The 16,250-nt window shown below is 41.4% G+C and overlaps 1 protein-coding gene across 1 annotated transcript in view; it reads right to left on the bottom strand.

The window, feature by feature from the left end:
* LOC120367937 (uncharacterized) overlaps window positions 1-16,250 on the bottom strand; it is a 769,718-nt gene that overhangs the window by 615,784 nt on the left and 137,684 nt on the right. The window contains exons 3-5 of the mRNA XM_039479820.2: window positions 14,304-15,786; window positions 10,445-13,384; window positions 6,568-6,679 (exon numbers count right to left, since the gene is read on the bottom strand). The gene's annotated coding sequence lies outside the window, so the exon portion shown is untranslated. The remainder of the gene's footprint in view (window positions 1-6,567; window positions 6,680-10,444; window positions 13,385-14,303; window positions 15,787-16,250) is intronic.

Genomic DNA, 16,250 nt, shown 5'->3' with positions numbered 1-16,250 from the left:
TCCAAATATTTTTGTTCTCATCTATCCACATCTGATTGATCTGATGCGAAGCTGATAATATAACTTATGTATGAAGCACTCTGGTCATTCTGACTGAAAGTCCTCTTTTTCTTCTGAACTCCCCCATTTTCACACTGCTATAAAGAACTATCTGAGACTGAGTAACTAATAAAGAAAAGAGGTTTAATTGACTCACAGTTCCACATGGCTGGGGAGACCTCAGGAATGTTACAGTCATGGCAGAAGGTGAAGGGGAAGCAAAGTACGTCACACATGGTAGTTGGAGAAGTGGGGAGGGGAACCACCACACACTTTTAAATCATCGGATCTCAGGAGAACTCACTCTGTCTAGATAACAGCATAAGGGAAACCGCCCCCATAATCCAATCACCTCCCACCAGGTGGCTCTCTTGACATGTAGAAATTATAATGCATGATGAGATTTGAGTGTGGACACAATGCCAAACCATACTAGTATTTATTTATGTTTTCTCACTTCACTTAGCCTTTTCACTCTTGGTCAGCTTTCTGTTCAGTATTACAGAATACATGACGATTCTCTAAACTCTGGGCAAGAATCTTAAATTAGGGAATACATGATGATCTCTAAACTCTGGGCAAGAATCTGAAATTCTCTAAGACTGTAGCTTGGAACAGCCTTTCTAAATCTGGAGTCTGCTTTATTCCACCATATGAACCTTCGCAAGTTTCAACTTCTCTTCAGAATGAGCAGTAGCTGTACACAAAAAAGATAGGATTTTAGGGTTAAATGTAGAAATGCACTTAAACTAGAAGCAATAATGGACACTGGCTAGTATAAGTGGGCATTCTACACCACTATATACTTTTTTTGGAGGTTTTGAACTTTTTTCTCACTGTAATATTTCTGAAGTAGAAAACTACAAAAAGGGGTGTAAAGAGGTGAAGGTCAGTGACTGCCTGAAATTTCAAAGCAAGAAAAGCATCTTGTTAGAAATATCCATACGAATGAAAGAAAAGTGTGGCATTTTTGCTTGAATTTTCCATGTTATAGATTCTACAATTTCATAGAATATATGTAAATGAAACTTATGTCACAACCCTATCTTAAAAACTCATCTTTAAAAAACTAATTTCAGCACCACAAATATGTTTTTTTTTTTTTTTTTTTTTTTGAGACGGAGTTTCGCTCTTGTTACCCAGGCTGGAGTGCAATGGCTCAATCTCGGCTCACCGCAACCTCCACCTCCTGGGTTCAGGCAATTCTCCTGCCTCAACCTCCTGAGTAGCTGGGATTACAGGCACGCACCACCATGCCCAGCTAATGTTTTGTATTTTTAGTAGAGACGGGGTTTCACCATGTTGACCAGGATGGTCTCCATCTCTTGACCTCGTGATCCACCCGCCTCGGCCTCCCAAAGTGCTGGGATTACAGGCTTGAGCCACCGCGCCCGGCCCTGTTTTTTCTTTATTTCTTCTGACACCACAATACCGTGTCCATGCACATATACACATGGAATCTTTTTCCCATCACTTGTTTTTGTGAGCTTTGCCCAAGATGAGATGGTTGCAGATGTGCAGCTTTATTTCTGTGCTCTCTATTCTGTTTCACTGGTCAATGTGCCTGTTTTTGTACCAGTATCAGGCTATCTTGGTTACCGTATCCCTATAGCATAGTTTGAAGTCAGGTAACGTGATGCCTCCAGCTTTGTTCTTTTGGCTTAGAAGAGCCTTGGCTATTTGGGCCCTTTTTTGGTTCCATATGAATTTTAAAATATATTTTTTTCTAGTTCTGTGAAAAATGTCATTAGTGGTTTGATAGTAAGAGCACTGAATCTATAAATTGCTTTGGACAGTATCACCATTTTAATGATATTGATTCTTCCTGTCCATGAGCACAGAATGTTTTCTCATTTGTTTGTGTCTTCTCTGATTTATTTAAGCAGTGTTTTGTCATTTTCATTATAGGTATCTTTAACTTCCCTTGTTAGCTGTATTCCTAGGTATTTTACTCTTTTTGTGGCAATTGTGAATGGAATGGCCTTCTTGATTTCACTCTCAGCTTGGCTGTTATTTGTGTTTAGGAATGCTAGGGATTTTTTTTTTTTTTTTTTTTTTTTTTGAGACGGAGTTTTTGCTCTTGTTACCCAGGCTGGAGTGCAATGGTGTGATCTCGGCTCACCACAACCTCCTGGATTCAGGCAATTCTCCTGCCTCAGCCTCCTGAGTAGCTGGGATTACAGGCACACACAACCATGCCCAGCTAATGTTTTGTATTTTTAGTAGAGACGGGGTTTCACCATGTTGACCAGGATGGTCTCGATCTATTGACCTCGTGATCCACCCGCCTCGGCCTCCCAAAGTGCTGGGATTACAGGCTTGAGCCACCGCGCCCGGCAGGGATTTTTGTACATTGATTTTGTATCCTGAAATCTTGCTGAAATTGTTTGTCAGCTGAAGGAGATTTGAGCCAAAACGATGGGATTTTCTAGATATAGAATCATGTTTTCTGCTAATAGAAATATTTTTAATTCCTCTCTTTGTATTTGGATGCCATTTATTTATTTCTCTTGCCTAATTGCTCTGGCTGGGAATTTAAATATTATGTTGAACAGAGTGGTGGGAGAGAGCATCTTGTCTTGCACTGGTTTTCAAGGGGAATGCTTTCAGCTTCTGCCCATTTGGGTATGGGTTTGTCACAGATGGCTTTTATGATTTTGAGATATGTTTCTTCACCACCTAGTTTATTGAGAGGTTTTAACATATGAATAGGCAAGCATTTCATAACAAAGACACCAAAGGCAATCACAGCAAAAGCAAGAATTGACAAATAAAATCTAATTAAACTTATGAGCTTCTCCACAGCAAATTAAACTATCAATGAAATAAACAGACAACTTACAGAATGGAAGAAAACAAATTTTCAAGAAAAATATCCCCTATGAAAATGTGGGCATAGGACATAAACAGACACTTTGTAAAAGAAGATACACATGTGGCCAACAAGCATAGGAAAAAAGCTCAATATCACTGATTATTGGATAAATGCAAATCAAAACCACAATGAAATACCATCTCACCCAGTCTGAATGACTATTATTAAAAAGTCAAAAAATAACTGATGCTGGCAAGGTTGCAGAGAAAAGGTTAACACTTACACGCTTTGGTGGGAGTTTAAATTAGCTCAACCATTGTTAAAAGCAATATAGTGATTCCTCACATAGCTAAAATCAGAACTACCATTGAACTCAGCAACCCCATTACTGGGTATATGCCCATAGGAATATAAATCATTTTACCATAAAGACACATGCACGTGTATGTTCATTTCAGCACTATTTACAATAGCAAAGACATGGAATCAACCTAAATGGCCATCAATGACATATTGATGAAGAAAATGTGGCACATATACACATGGAATAATATGAACTGTAGAAAAATAATGAGATCACAAGTATTTTACAGAATAATGGATGGAGCTGGAGGCTATTATCTTTGGCAAGCTAATGCAAGAAGAGAAAAGCAAACACCCCATGTTCTCACTCATAAGTTTGAGCTTACTGATGAGAACTCATGAGCACAAAGAAGAAAATAACAGACATTGGGATTCTACTTCAGTGTGGAGAGTGGGAAGGGGGAGAAGGGCAGAGAAGATAATTATTGGGTACTGAGCTTTTTCCTGGGTGATGAAACAATCTGTACATCAAAACCCCATGACACAAGTTTACCTATGTATCAAACCTTCAATGTACCCTTGAACCTAAAATAAAAGTTAGGGGGGAGAAAAAAGACCATCTTGGATAAAAGATAAATATTTTAGAGAGAAGTAATAATGGAATTAGGAAGAAAATGATACTGTCCTAGGCTCTGGAGGTGACTGAAGACAAAGAAAAAAAACAAAATTCACTTAAAGCTTATTATGAGTTATTGCTCTCTAATAGCAATTACAGATGTCATTTAAAAAAAATCCTATATATCCAAAGGATTATAAATTGTTCTACTATAAGGACACATGCACACAAATGTTCATTGCAGCACTGTTTACAATAGCAAAGACCTGGAACCAACCCAAATGCCCAACGATAATAGACTAGATAGGGAAAATGTGGTACATATACACCATGAAATATTATGCAGCCATAAAGAACGATGAGTTCGTGTCCTTTGTAGGGACATGGATGAACCTGGAAACCATCATTCTCAGCAAACTGACACAAGAGCAGAAAATCAAACACCGCATGTTCTCACTTATAGACGGGTGTTGAACAATGAGAACACATGGACACAGGGAGGGGAGCATCGCACACTGGGGTCTGTTGGGGGGAAATGGGGGAAGGATGGTGGGTGGGGAGGTGGGGAGAGACAGCATGGGGAGAAATGCTAGATATAGGTGAAGGGGAGGAAGGCAGCAAATCACACTGCCATGTGTGTACCTATGCAACAATCTTGCATGTTCTCCACATGTACCCCCAAACCTAAAATGCAATAAAAAAATAAATAAAATAAAATAAAATAAATAAATAAAAAATAAAAAATCCTATGATCCTGAGGAGTCATTAATTTATGGACCTAATTGTATAATTTTTTGCAATATTGTATTTATCTCAAGCACATATTCTTTGCATATCATCTCAAATTCCTGGATTGTTTTATCTAATAGCATTTTTTTTTTTTTGAGATGGAGTTTCGCTCTTGTTACCCAGGCTGGAGTGCAATGGCGCGATCTCGGCTCACAGCAACCTCTGCCTCCTGGGTTCAAGCAATTCTCCTGCCTCAGCCTCCTGAGTAGCTGGGATTACAGGCACGAGCCACCATGCCCAGCTAATTTTTTGTATTTTTAGTAGAGACGGGGTTTCACCATGTTGACCAGGATGGTCTCGATCTCTCGACCTCGTGATCCACCCGCCTCGGCCTCCCAAAGTGCTGGGATTACAGGCGTGAACCACCGCGCCCGGCTCTAATAGCATATTTATCCTTCTCTTTCAAAATATGACTAAATAGCCTACGCAATGAAAGTCACATAACATTTCACACTTGTGCAAAAGTTTACATTTCATGTGCTGAAAGATAAGACGAAGATTAGGATATTTGATTTTTCTGTTAAAAACAATAAAGCTGAAGGATAGGGAAATAGGGACCAAGAAAATAAAAGTATACACAGTCAAACAAAGATCTTATCTGAAAAGTGGGTTAAGAGAAATATAGGTATAAAAGGTGTGCATGAGAAATTCAAAAAGAGAGAAAGAGAAGTGAGTAAGTAAAAACTAAACTTTTTTTTATTGCTATAGCGCAAATAGTACGTTTCAATTATACTATTTGATACACATAGCAAACGAGGTTTTATACGTATATGCTATTTAAATTTCTAATATATTTAATATAAGTATCAAATTTGGTATATATACATATATTATATATAACATATTATAGTTGCATGGATATCAAATACATATATAATTAACTGGATCAGCAGATAGCTGGTGGATTTAGTGAAAAATGTTCTTTTTTTTTTTCCTCTTCTCTGGGCACTCAGGCCTGGCAACTTTGGTTTGTCACTCACCCCAATACAGAGGTCAGTTTTGTCCACAAGCATGAATCCTGTCTCTTTGTGTATACCACATCATGTTAGTGGAGCAAGGCTGGAGAATTCCCTTTCTCTAACATCCACTTTCTATTAACCCCAAGAAATCTTCCTTTCTCTTCTCTCTTCCACAAAATGCCTACCATAAGGCTTCCATTCATGGAGGCCAGGGTCTGGTATGGCAGGAAAGCTCCATCAGACTGGGTGATCTAGCTGCTCACTCTATGGACAGTTCTGACAAGGATGTGGACACCAGAACCTTCTACCAGCCAGCCCCTGAGCAAAGGGTTTTTCCATAGCAGACCTGGAGGAAGGCTTGGGTAACCTTCCCAACTTGAGGTTCTATGCTAATGGAATACGATTTTTCTAAAACTTTATCTGTCAATAGTTCATGCATAGTCTACAAAGAGGTTCTCAAAATCGAGGATATATCAACGTCCCCTAGAGGGCTTGTTTAAGTAAGTTTCTGATGTTGAGGTGGGGCCTGAGACTCTGCCTTTCTAAAAAGTTTCGTGGATAATGATGATGCTGCATACAGGTCTTTGACCTTGCTATTTGAAGTAGATTCCTAGAACCAAGAAGCAAGGGGATCACCTGGAAACATCCTGGAAGTGAAGACTCTCAGAACTAATCCCAGATCTATTGAATCAGAATATCTCTTTTAAACAAGATCCCTGGGTGATTTGCATGCACAGGCAAACGTGAAGCACAGGTTTAGAAGAATGCTCTTGAGGTTCCAAATAAACAGAGTTGGGAAAAGGTGGAGAGTGACCAGTCTCCAAACTGACAAGGACGCAACAGGAACTAGTATCCTTAGAATGGCTTTCTCAAGGCTCTGACTCAACTCCCACCCTCCCATAGCCATCACCATGAATAATTATCTAATTGCCCATTTCTGCCAAGGCCCCAGCTCAGGGACAGATATTCTCCCAGTGAATTTTGCTAGGGGAACAGACTCTGCCTGCTGATGTCAGACTTACTTCTACTTCCCTACACATACCCACCTGCTACACTGCCCCAGGTCCACAGTTGCTTGTCCGTTTCTCCTTGGGGAAGGAGGTGGGCAGCCATTATGCTCCATGTATAGTATTATACTCTGGAATCTTGTTTCAGAACCTAATTAGAAACAAAAAAGATTGTTTTGTCTTGCTGTCATTATACAATGGCAGTCATGATGATGCAAAGTCACTATGAATCACAGACAAAAGTAATCACTTACGATCTCTGTTTTTTCTCTGCAAAGGGATGAGAAGCCATCTTTTCCAGTGACAAGAACACAGACACGTTAATTAGCCTCTCCATCCTGAGCCACACAAGGTCCTTTTGTGTTCAGGGCTCTGTCACTAATAGGAGCACATGGACTAAGTAAGGAAAGTTACGGGTGCCCCTCCAATGGGTTAGGGACTCTTACCAACAGCCTCTTAATTTTCCAGCAATTCCCAATATACCACTATAATCAAGCCTTCAGCCTACATCAGTGTAGACTATAGCCTTGAGAAATTAGAGAAGGCTTCCACATCTGTGTAGACGAAAGCCTTGTGAATCTACTGTTTTCAGCTAGCATAAGTCAGTAATGGCTAAATTTACTCAGCTTTGTTATTTATGCAATATTATATTATAGGTGATCATTTAGAACTATGTTCCAATCACTGTTCTACATGTTTTCTATGTATTAACTTATTTAATCTTCCTAATAATTCTTGGAGGTACTATTATAATCATAATAATCCCCATTTTATTTATAAGGAAACTGAAACCTAGAGAGAGTATGTAATTCGCACAAGGTCACATAAGGATAGATGGTCAGTAGGCCACAGAGTAAAGATACAAACCCAGAATCCGCATGTTTAAGCATTATACTATACCACCTTCCAGGTCTTAAAGTTTATTTATAGAACGTTTCTTCTGTTTGTTTTTGACACACAGTCTCGCTCTGTCGCCCAGGCTGGAGTGCAGTACTGCAATCTTGGCTCACTGCAACCTCTGCCTCCCAGGTTCAAGCATTTCTCCTGCCTCAACCTCCAGAGTATCTGGGACTACAGGCATGTGCCTCCACACTTGGCTAATTTTTTGTATTTTTAGTAGAGATGGCGTTTCACAATGTTAGTCAAGATGGTCTTGATCTCCTGACTATGTGATCTGCCTGCCTCTGCCTCCCAAAGTGCTGAGATTACAGGAATGAGACATCATGCCTGCACAAAATGAACCTATTACTTCTCCTCTGCACAAAATGAACCTATTACTTCATTTTTGCCCACTGCCAATCACCTCAGGTCTCCATATGCAAGCCTGGAGCCTGAAAGTCTGAAGTCCTGGCTGCCTTGGCTGATCGCCTCCCATCCCACACCTGCATTCGCCATTGTCCCTGATCGCCCAGCAGAGCTTCCCTGGACAAGCCCCTCACCCAACCCTGCCATCCTAACTTTTCTTATGATAATGTGAATACCTTTCACCCATCCTGTCATCTTAACTGCTCTTCTGCCTCACCCCCACCGGCTATTGTAACTAAACTTGTGGTCATGTATACTCCTTGCCCCTACCCCCACCACTGTAACTGATCTTACTCTGCAACACCCCCACCCCCGCCCCAACCTATAAAGCCAATTCCTACCTTACCTCCTTCACCTGTCCTTTCTTAGATTCAGGCCACTTGCACCGCAGTGAGAAAAAAAATGGCCTTGTTGCCCACACAAAGCCTCTTTGGAAAATCTCTTTATTAAACGCATTTAATATTCGGTACTATTGGATGCGAATAACATCACCTCCCGCCACATCTTAGAGCATCACACTTCCCTAACCTAGAAACAACCCCCAGCCTTATCGCCGGGGAGGTGGATTTGAGGGCTGTTTTCCTGCCTCCTCCTTTGGCTGCCTTGTGCATCCATCTTTTTTCTTTTGCAAAACCCATGTCACAATGATGGACTTGCTGTGCACAGGCAGAACGGACCTCGACCTGGCCAGTGACACTGGGGACGGCCACGGCTGACTCCAGACAGCAACGGCTGCCTCTTTCCTTCTGCCTTCCAAGTCACACATAAAGGCCGCTTTGGCCAACTCTTCCTCTGGGAAGCCCCTCCTCAAGGGGCAGCAGAACTGATGGGGAAGCCGGAGAAAGGAAGCTCAGGATGGGGGTGAAAAGCCAGGAATGTGGAGGCCGACTTCTGCTCAGCTTTGCTCCCTTGCTTATAGAAACTGGAGCCCGGGCATCAGTCACAGGCATCGGGACAAACCCTGGGCCGAGGGAAACAGAGCTGGATGAATCCTTGGAGACCATGAGATCCACCTTCTCATTCTGCAGACTGGGAAATCGGGCTCTGACTCCTGCTATGGATTGTGGCAAGTCCTAGGCCACTAACTCTGTCCTCTCTGGCCAGCACCACTTCAGCCTGGGCCTCAGCTGGTGAAGCAAACTGGGCTCACCCACTGCCAAGCAACTGCAAAAAGGGCACACGGCAGTCATGGGCAGAGCCCAGGCCAGGACGTCAGCCTGTCTGGCCTGTGGACAATTGCTCAGCCTGCAACTGGGGCCTGGCTAGACCAGACATGGGGCTGGGTGCACAGCAGGGAGGGTGCCTGCACATCTCCACAGCCATCCTCCTCCTGGGCACACTCACCGAAAGGCACTCCGTAAAACAAAATAAAATGTATTATCAAATATTTCAGGGCAGGCGCAGTGGCTCATGCCTATAACCCCAACACTTTGGGAGCCTGAGACGGGTGGATCACTTGAGGTCAGGAATGCAAGACCAGTCTGGTCAACATCATGAAACCCTCGTCTCTACTAAAAATGCAAAAATTACCCAGGCATTGTTGCATGCGCCTGTAAACCCGGCTACTCGGAAGGCCAAAGTGGGAGAATCAGTTGAACTAGGGAGGTGGAGGTTACAGTGAGTCATGGGCAACAGAGTAAGACTTCGTCTCAAGAATGAGTGAATGAATGAATGAATCAATCAATCAATCAATCAATGTTTCAAACATACATAAATCCGTAGAAGCCCATATGCCAAATACCTGGGTACCACTCTCTGGTGTTTCAGAACATACTCAAATGTAGGGATACTTGCTTCAGACCTTTTCTTGTTTCATGAACTAAAACTTATATATGAAATAAATACCCTAGAACCTCCCCCTACAGGCTTATTCCTCTACCTGTCCCTGTAGGTACCCACTCCTCTGAATTTAGTTTATCACTCCTGTGCAATATTTTGAAAGTTCTGCTACTTACATGGATGTCTTTAAAGATATTTTTAAATGTTAGCTAATATGTATATGTCCATATATTATGTATATTGTATGTGACTCGTACATATTATTCAAAATTTACTTTTTTTGGTTAACTTTTTTTTTTAGACAGAGTCTTGCTCTGTCTCAGGCTGGAGTGCAATGGCACCATCTCACTCACTGCAACTTCTGACTCCCTGGTTCAAGTGATTCTCCTGCCTCAGCCTCCTGAGTAGCTGGGATTACAGGCATGCACTACCATGCCTGGCGAAGTTTTGTATTTTTAGTAGAGACAGGGTTTCACCATATTGGTCAGGCCAGGCTGGTCTAACACTACTGGCCTCATGATCCATCCACCTTGGCCTCCCAAAGTGCTAGGATTACAGGCATGAGCCACTGCGCCTGGCTAGTTAACATGTTTTTTAAAGACTTCTTGGTGTTAATACATACGACTCTAGATCAAAGATCAGCAAACATTTTGTGTAAAAGCATATGGGTTAAGTGTGTGGGGTGTGTGAGGTGGGTGTGGTATATATGTAGTATGTTGTATGTGAGGTGGGTAGATATGTGTGTTGTGTGTGGTGTGTATGGGGTATGTGTGTGGTGTGTGAGGTGGGCATGACGTATGTGGTGCGTGTACATATGCACACACATGCATACCTGTGCACTGCAGATGACAGGCAGGCCAGCAGCCTGGGACATGCAGCAGTGACAGCTCAGCCAAGGCAGGGCTCGGGGTGGGAGAGGCCAGGCCCCTGGCAGCTCAGGATCTTGGATGCACTGAGAGCCTAGGAGGAGAGAACAAGCTGTGTCACCATCTCCATCCAAGTTCGTCACTAACATAACCCCATAAGCGGCACCGAAACTCTTCCACTTCTGATTAGAACCAGAAACACTCCAGATGGGCTCGACACAGCCCAGGGGGGACTGTCCTACAAGGCCACGGTGTAGGGGTGGGTGAACGAATCATGGAGGCAGCTACCTTTTGTTTTTTCAAATGTGAAACATTTCTGAGTAGCTTAAGCAACACGTATTTAATTTAAAAGCTCATTTGAGATGAAGAAAGGAAAAGAATACATGCTCAGCTGCAGAGACACACAAATGAGACTGGGGGACAGGGGGAAGTGCATTCATTACTTCCATGATCCCTGAATAGCAGCAGTGGGTCTGAGCATCTTATCTCCACCAAGCAGGCCGGCAGGCAAGCCAGCTGCCATCTCGTCCTGTGCAAACCACAGGCACCATCCCCAAAAGCAGGCAAACAACTATCTCATTTGTTCAGGGATGGCAAAATGGTCCAGGATTGGTAGCCGTGTTTTCTTCCCAACAAGACCTACCTGCTGTCATCTTACCCTGGGACCCAGCCTCCCTGAATAGAGTAGAAAGGCGGCCAGCAGAACCGAAACTGTTCTGCCCACAGGCTCCTCCCTACACACCACACCTCAGTGCAACACAGTTTCCAAATCCAAGATGCAATTTTTTAAATGTGGTTAATTTTTAAAGCCACTTTATTAAAATATAATTCACAGAGGTACACAACCGTCATCACAAGCTATGTTCATCATGACCAAAAGAAATCCCTCATTAGCTGTCACTCTATACCCTCTTCCTCAGCCTTAGGCAACTGCTAATCTACTCTTATCTCTACAGGTTTGCCTATTTTGGGTATTTCACGTAAATGTAATCATAAACTATGTGATCTTTTGGGACTAGTTTCCTTCATGTAGCATAATACTTACAAAGTTGATCCATGTTGTAGCATGCATCCGTAATTAATTTCTTTTTATTAGTATTCCATTGTATTGATGTACCACATTTTTCTATTCATTCATCCATTGATGGATATTTGGACTGTTTCTACTTTTTGGCTGTTATGATTTTTAGATGCAGTTAATTTAAGCATAATATAGCTTATGCTTAAATTAGCTAAATATACAAAATATATATTAGCTAAATATACATATAGCTAAATATACAAAATATAAATGCAAAACAGTAGTGTTCTGTAGTTAATTTCTCGTCTTCATGAAGATTTGTTCTTTTTGCTTAGTCTTGCTTTTGCTACCTGGGCTCTTTTATGGTTCCATATGAATTTTAGGATTTTTTTTTTTCTAGTTCTGTGAAGATTATTCTTCACCATTTTTGGTGCTATTTTTATGGGAATTGTACTGAATTTGTAGATTGCTTGTGGCAGTATGGTCATTTTCACAATATTGATTCTACTCATCCATGAGCATGGAATGTATTTCCATTTGTGTCATCTATAATTTCTTTCAAAAGTGTGTTGTAGTTTTCCTTGTAGAGATCTTTCACCTCCTGGTTAGGTATATTCCTAAGTATTTTAATTTTTTTGCAGCTATTGTAAAGGGGTTTGAGTTCTTGATTTGATTCTCAGCTTGGTCACTGTTGGTGTGTAGGAGAGCTACTGATTTGTGTATATTAATTTTGTATCATGAAACCTGCTGTAATCATTTACCAGTTCTAGGAGATTTTGGAGGGATCCTTTAGGGTTTTCTAGGTGTATGATCATATCCTCAACACACAGTGACAGTTTGACTTCATCTTTCCTGGTTGGATTCCCTTTCTTTCTTTCTCTTGTCTGATTGTCCTGGCTAGGACTTCCAGTACTATGCTGCATAGAGGTAGTGAGAATGAGCATTCTTGTCTTGTTCTAGTTCTAAGGGGGAATGATCTCAACTTCTTTTCCCCATTCAGTATTATGTTGGTTGTGGGTTTTTCACAGATGGCTTTTATTACATTAAGGTATGTCCCTTCTATGCCGATTTTGCTGAGGGTTTCAATCATAGATACTGGATTTTGTCAAATGCTTTTTCTGTGTCTATTGAGATGATCATGGGATTTTAGTTTTTAATTCTGTTTATGTGGTTTATTACACTGATTGGCTTGTGTGTGTTAAATCATCCCTGCATCCCAGATATGAAACTCAACTGAGCATGGTGGATTATCTTTTTGATATGCTGTTGGATTCAGTTAGCTAGTATTTTGTTAAGGATTTTGCATCTGTATTCATCAGGGATATTAGTCTCTAGTTTTCTTTTTTTTTTTTTTTGTTATGTTCTTTCAGTATGATGTATTTTTTAAATTAAAACATGAATAAACCAATGTTGTATCTACTGAAGTTGTTATTGGTGCTCTCTCTCACTCGCATCCTACCTTCACCTAAGGTCATATGAAGCTTCTAGGGTTCCCTCCACGGTCTCCTATTTTCTCCTTCTAGCGTTCCCTCTCAGATTCAGATTCATTCTTCCTTCTTCTTCTTCTTCCTTTTTTTTTTTTTGAAACAGTATTTCACTTTTGATGCCCCGGCTGGAATGGCGCAATCTCAGCTCACTGCAACCTCTGCCTTCGGGTTCAAGCAATTCTGCCTCAGCTTCCCAAGTAGCTGGGATTACAGGCATGTGCCACCACACCCAGATAATTTTGTAATTTTAGTAGAGACGGAGTTTCTCCATGTTGGTCAGGCTGGTCTCGAACTCCCGATCTCAGGTGATCCACCCGTCTCAGCCTCCCAATACCACTCCTTTATGTACCAAATTTATTTTAATGTTTCCTTCAACATTGATTCACATATCAGATGACCTATTTGGACATGAAATATTTAAAACCATCAAGATGTTAAACTATAATACAAATAAAACATAAATGTCTAATAAAAATAAATGTATATAAATCTGCAAATAATCAAGTATGATTAAATTTGAAGATATAATGAAATGAGAGGTATCTGTACATATATTGCCACAGCTATAAAGGCAGACGAGTCCAAGTGTGTAGTAGTGGAGACTCAATTACCATAAGTATTGCTGCCTTAATGTAAAATGGCAAAATAATCCGGATAAAATTCCAAACAAAACAAAGTAGAATTTCCCATGATTTACATCATGATTTATTTCTGAAAAATTTAGGGTATATGAAAATTATGCCAAAAAATGCTTCTCTTCCTTTCTTATAAAGAATTAGAGTCCAAATTAGAAAAATTAGAAGCAAGCTTTTTATTCTCATAAATGTCTGGGGCCACTGAAAATCTGTGGTGCACTGATCTGTGCATTAAAGATGTTTAGCATCTTCAGTGCATAGACAGAGCTAAGTGGCTCAATGCCAGTAGTACACCCCTCCTAATCAACCAAAATTGACTTCAAAAGTTTCAAAACTTTCTGGGAGGCCATACTCTGCTTCCTGAAAACTTAAATTTTGAGTACACTTGAAGAGGCCCTTCTAGTCAACGTTGGTTACAAGTGAGATGCCCCTGCACCAAAGCCAGCCTGCCTCCTGGAACATGACACCTCTGAGATTCCAGGCCTTAGTTAGGGTCTGGGGGACTTTACCAAGGTTGATAACTTGCCTTCCTAGCCTTCTTAGATGAACCTCATGACCATACTCCATGAAGCACTGGCTGCTTCCTAGAATGGAGCCACCTAGAGGATACAGGTCTCTTTCCAGTAAAGAAAAGTTTCCCTTTTCTTCTTTAAAGGCATTTTCCCTTCCCCATTATACTCACTCGAGCCACAGATACCACAATTTCTTCAAATTAAGCTAGCAGTTCTCAGAACATGGTCCAAGAAGTCTCGAGGTCCCTGAGACCCTGTTAAAGAGTCTGACAGATCAAAACTATTAATATTATAATGTTAGGCATCATTTGCCATTTTATTCTTTCAGGAGAGTACAGTAGATTTTTCCAGAGACTACATAATGTGATACCGAGATAGAATGAATGAACACAGAGCAGAACTGAAAATCTGTCTGTCTTCTTTAAGCTATTAAAGAGATTCTTAAAACAAACACAGGTTGGGTGCAGTGGCTCACGCCTGTAATCCCAGCAGTTTGGGAGCCTGAGGCAGGTGAATCACAAGATCAGGAGTTCAAGACCAGCCTGACCAACATGGTGAACCACTGTCTCTACTAAAAATAAAAAAATTAGCCGGGCATGGTAGCGCTTGCCTGTAATCCCAGCCACTCAGAAGGCTGAGACAGGAAAATCACTTGAACCGGGGAGGCAGAAGTTGCAGTGAGCCGAGATCATGCCATTGCACTCCAGCCTGGGTGACAGAGCGAGTCTCCATTTCAAAAAAAAAAAAGAAAAAAGAGGCCGAGCACGGTGGCTCAAGCCTGTAATCTCAGCACTTTGGGAGGCCGAGGCGGGTGGATCATGAGGTCAAGAGATCGAGACCAACCTGGTCAACATCGTGAAACCCTGTCTCTACTAAAAATACAAAAAATTAGCTGGGCATGGCGATGCGTGCCTGTAATCCCAGCTACTCAGGAGGCTGAGGCAGGAGAATTGCCTGAACCCAGGAGGCGGAGGTTGCGGTGAGCCAAGATCGCGCCATTGCACTCCAGCCTGGGAAACAAGAGCGAAACTCCGTCTCAAAAAAAAAAAGAAAAAGAAAAAGGAAAGAAAATAAAAACACAAAGCCACGGATAGATAAAATCTGTGTGAGCATAGCTCATTGGGATTCTTGTCACTTTTAACAGTGGCAAGGGGTCCTGAGACCAAAAAGTTTGAGAACTGCCGATTTAGAGTTTCTCAAAAGACAGAAAAGTATTCACTTTCAGCAGCTACTGTTTCCACAGACCCACCGGCTGCTGAAGCTGGGAAACTAAGATTCAGAGCTGATTCCTTTCTTACGGTGATTCAAAGAAAGGGGGTGGCAGAGAGAAGGAAAAAACAAATAAATCAAAAATAGAAACAACAGAGCTCAGACTTTCACCTCAGTAGATATCCTTGGCTTACATATCAAGCAATGAACATGACAGGCTGAGAGGAGGGTAGGGTATGTATTTCATTTGCCACACCCAGATTATAGCCATTTAAAAATAAGTGGACACCACTGGTCATAAACAGCACTCAGGATTTGCACTTACAACTCACTCAGCTTATTCATTCCTTCAGTTAAGAGCTATTGAAGGCCCGCTATGAAAAGGGAAGAAATGAAATGGGATGTTATCCTTACCTTCAAACTAGCTTGCAGCTAGGAAGGGACCTGAAGGCATAAAGAAAATAAACTCTAATAAAATGTGAAGGTGAAATGGCCTAACACAAACACGAAAATTTAGTTCTATAGGGATTCTGAAGCTTGATTTTCTGTTCAGGGCAGTGAGCATCACAATAAGTTATAATTGAGCTGAGACTCTGGAGAATTAGGCTGCAGAGATTAGAGACAGTAGGGAAGGACTTGACGGTGAAGAATAGTACGAAGAAAAGCAGAGAGGCAAGAATTGGGGAACAGGTTAGGGAAGAGCCAGCTATAGCTAGTTTGGCTGGAATGTAGGGTGTGTGGAATTTACATATTAGAGATTGGGAAATAAAATTAGAAATGTAAGTAAGAATCAGATCACAGAGAACCTTCAGTGTCAGGCTAAGGTTGTGACTAGGAAACCATAGGAAGACTTTGAGCTATTACCTTACAAGAGCTGTGCCTTAGAACAGTGAGGCTTGGTGCACAGT

Source organism: Saimiri boliviensis, chromosome 9, assembly GCF_048565385.1.
Source record: "Saimiri boliviensis isolate mSaiBol1 chromosome 9, mSaiBol1.pri, whole genome shotgun sequence".
Taxonomy (NCBI): domain Eukaryota; kingdom Metazoa; phylum Chordata; class Mammalia; order Primates; family Cebidae; genus Saimiri; species Saimiri boliviensis.
The sequence above is the reverse complement of the archived record's forward strand: the minus strand, read 5'-3'. Positions and strand labels throughout refer to the sequence as shown.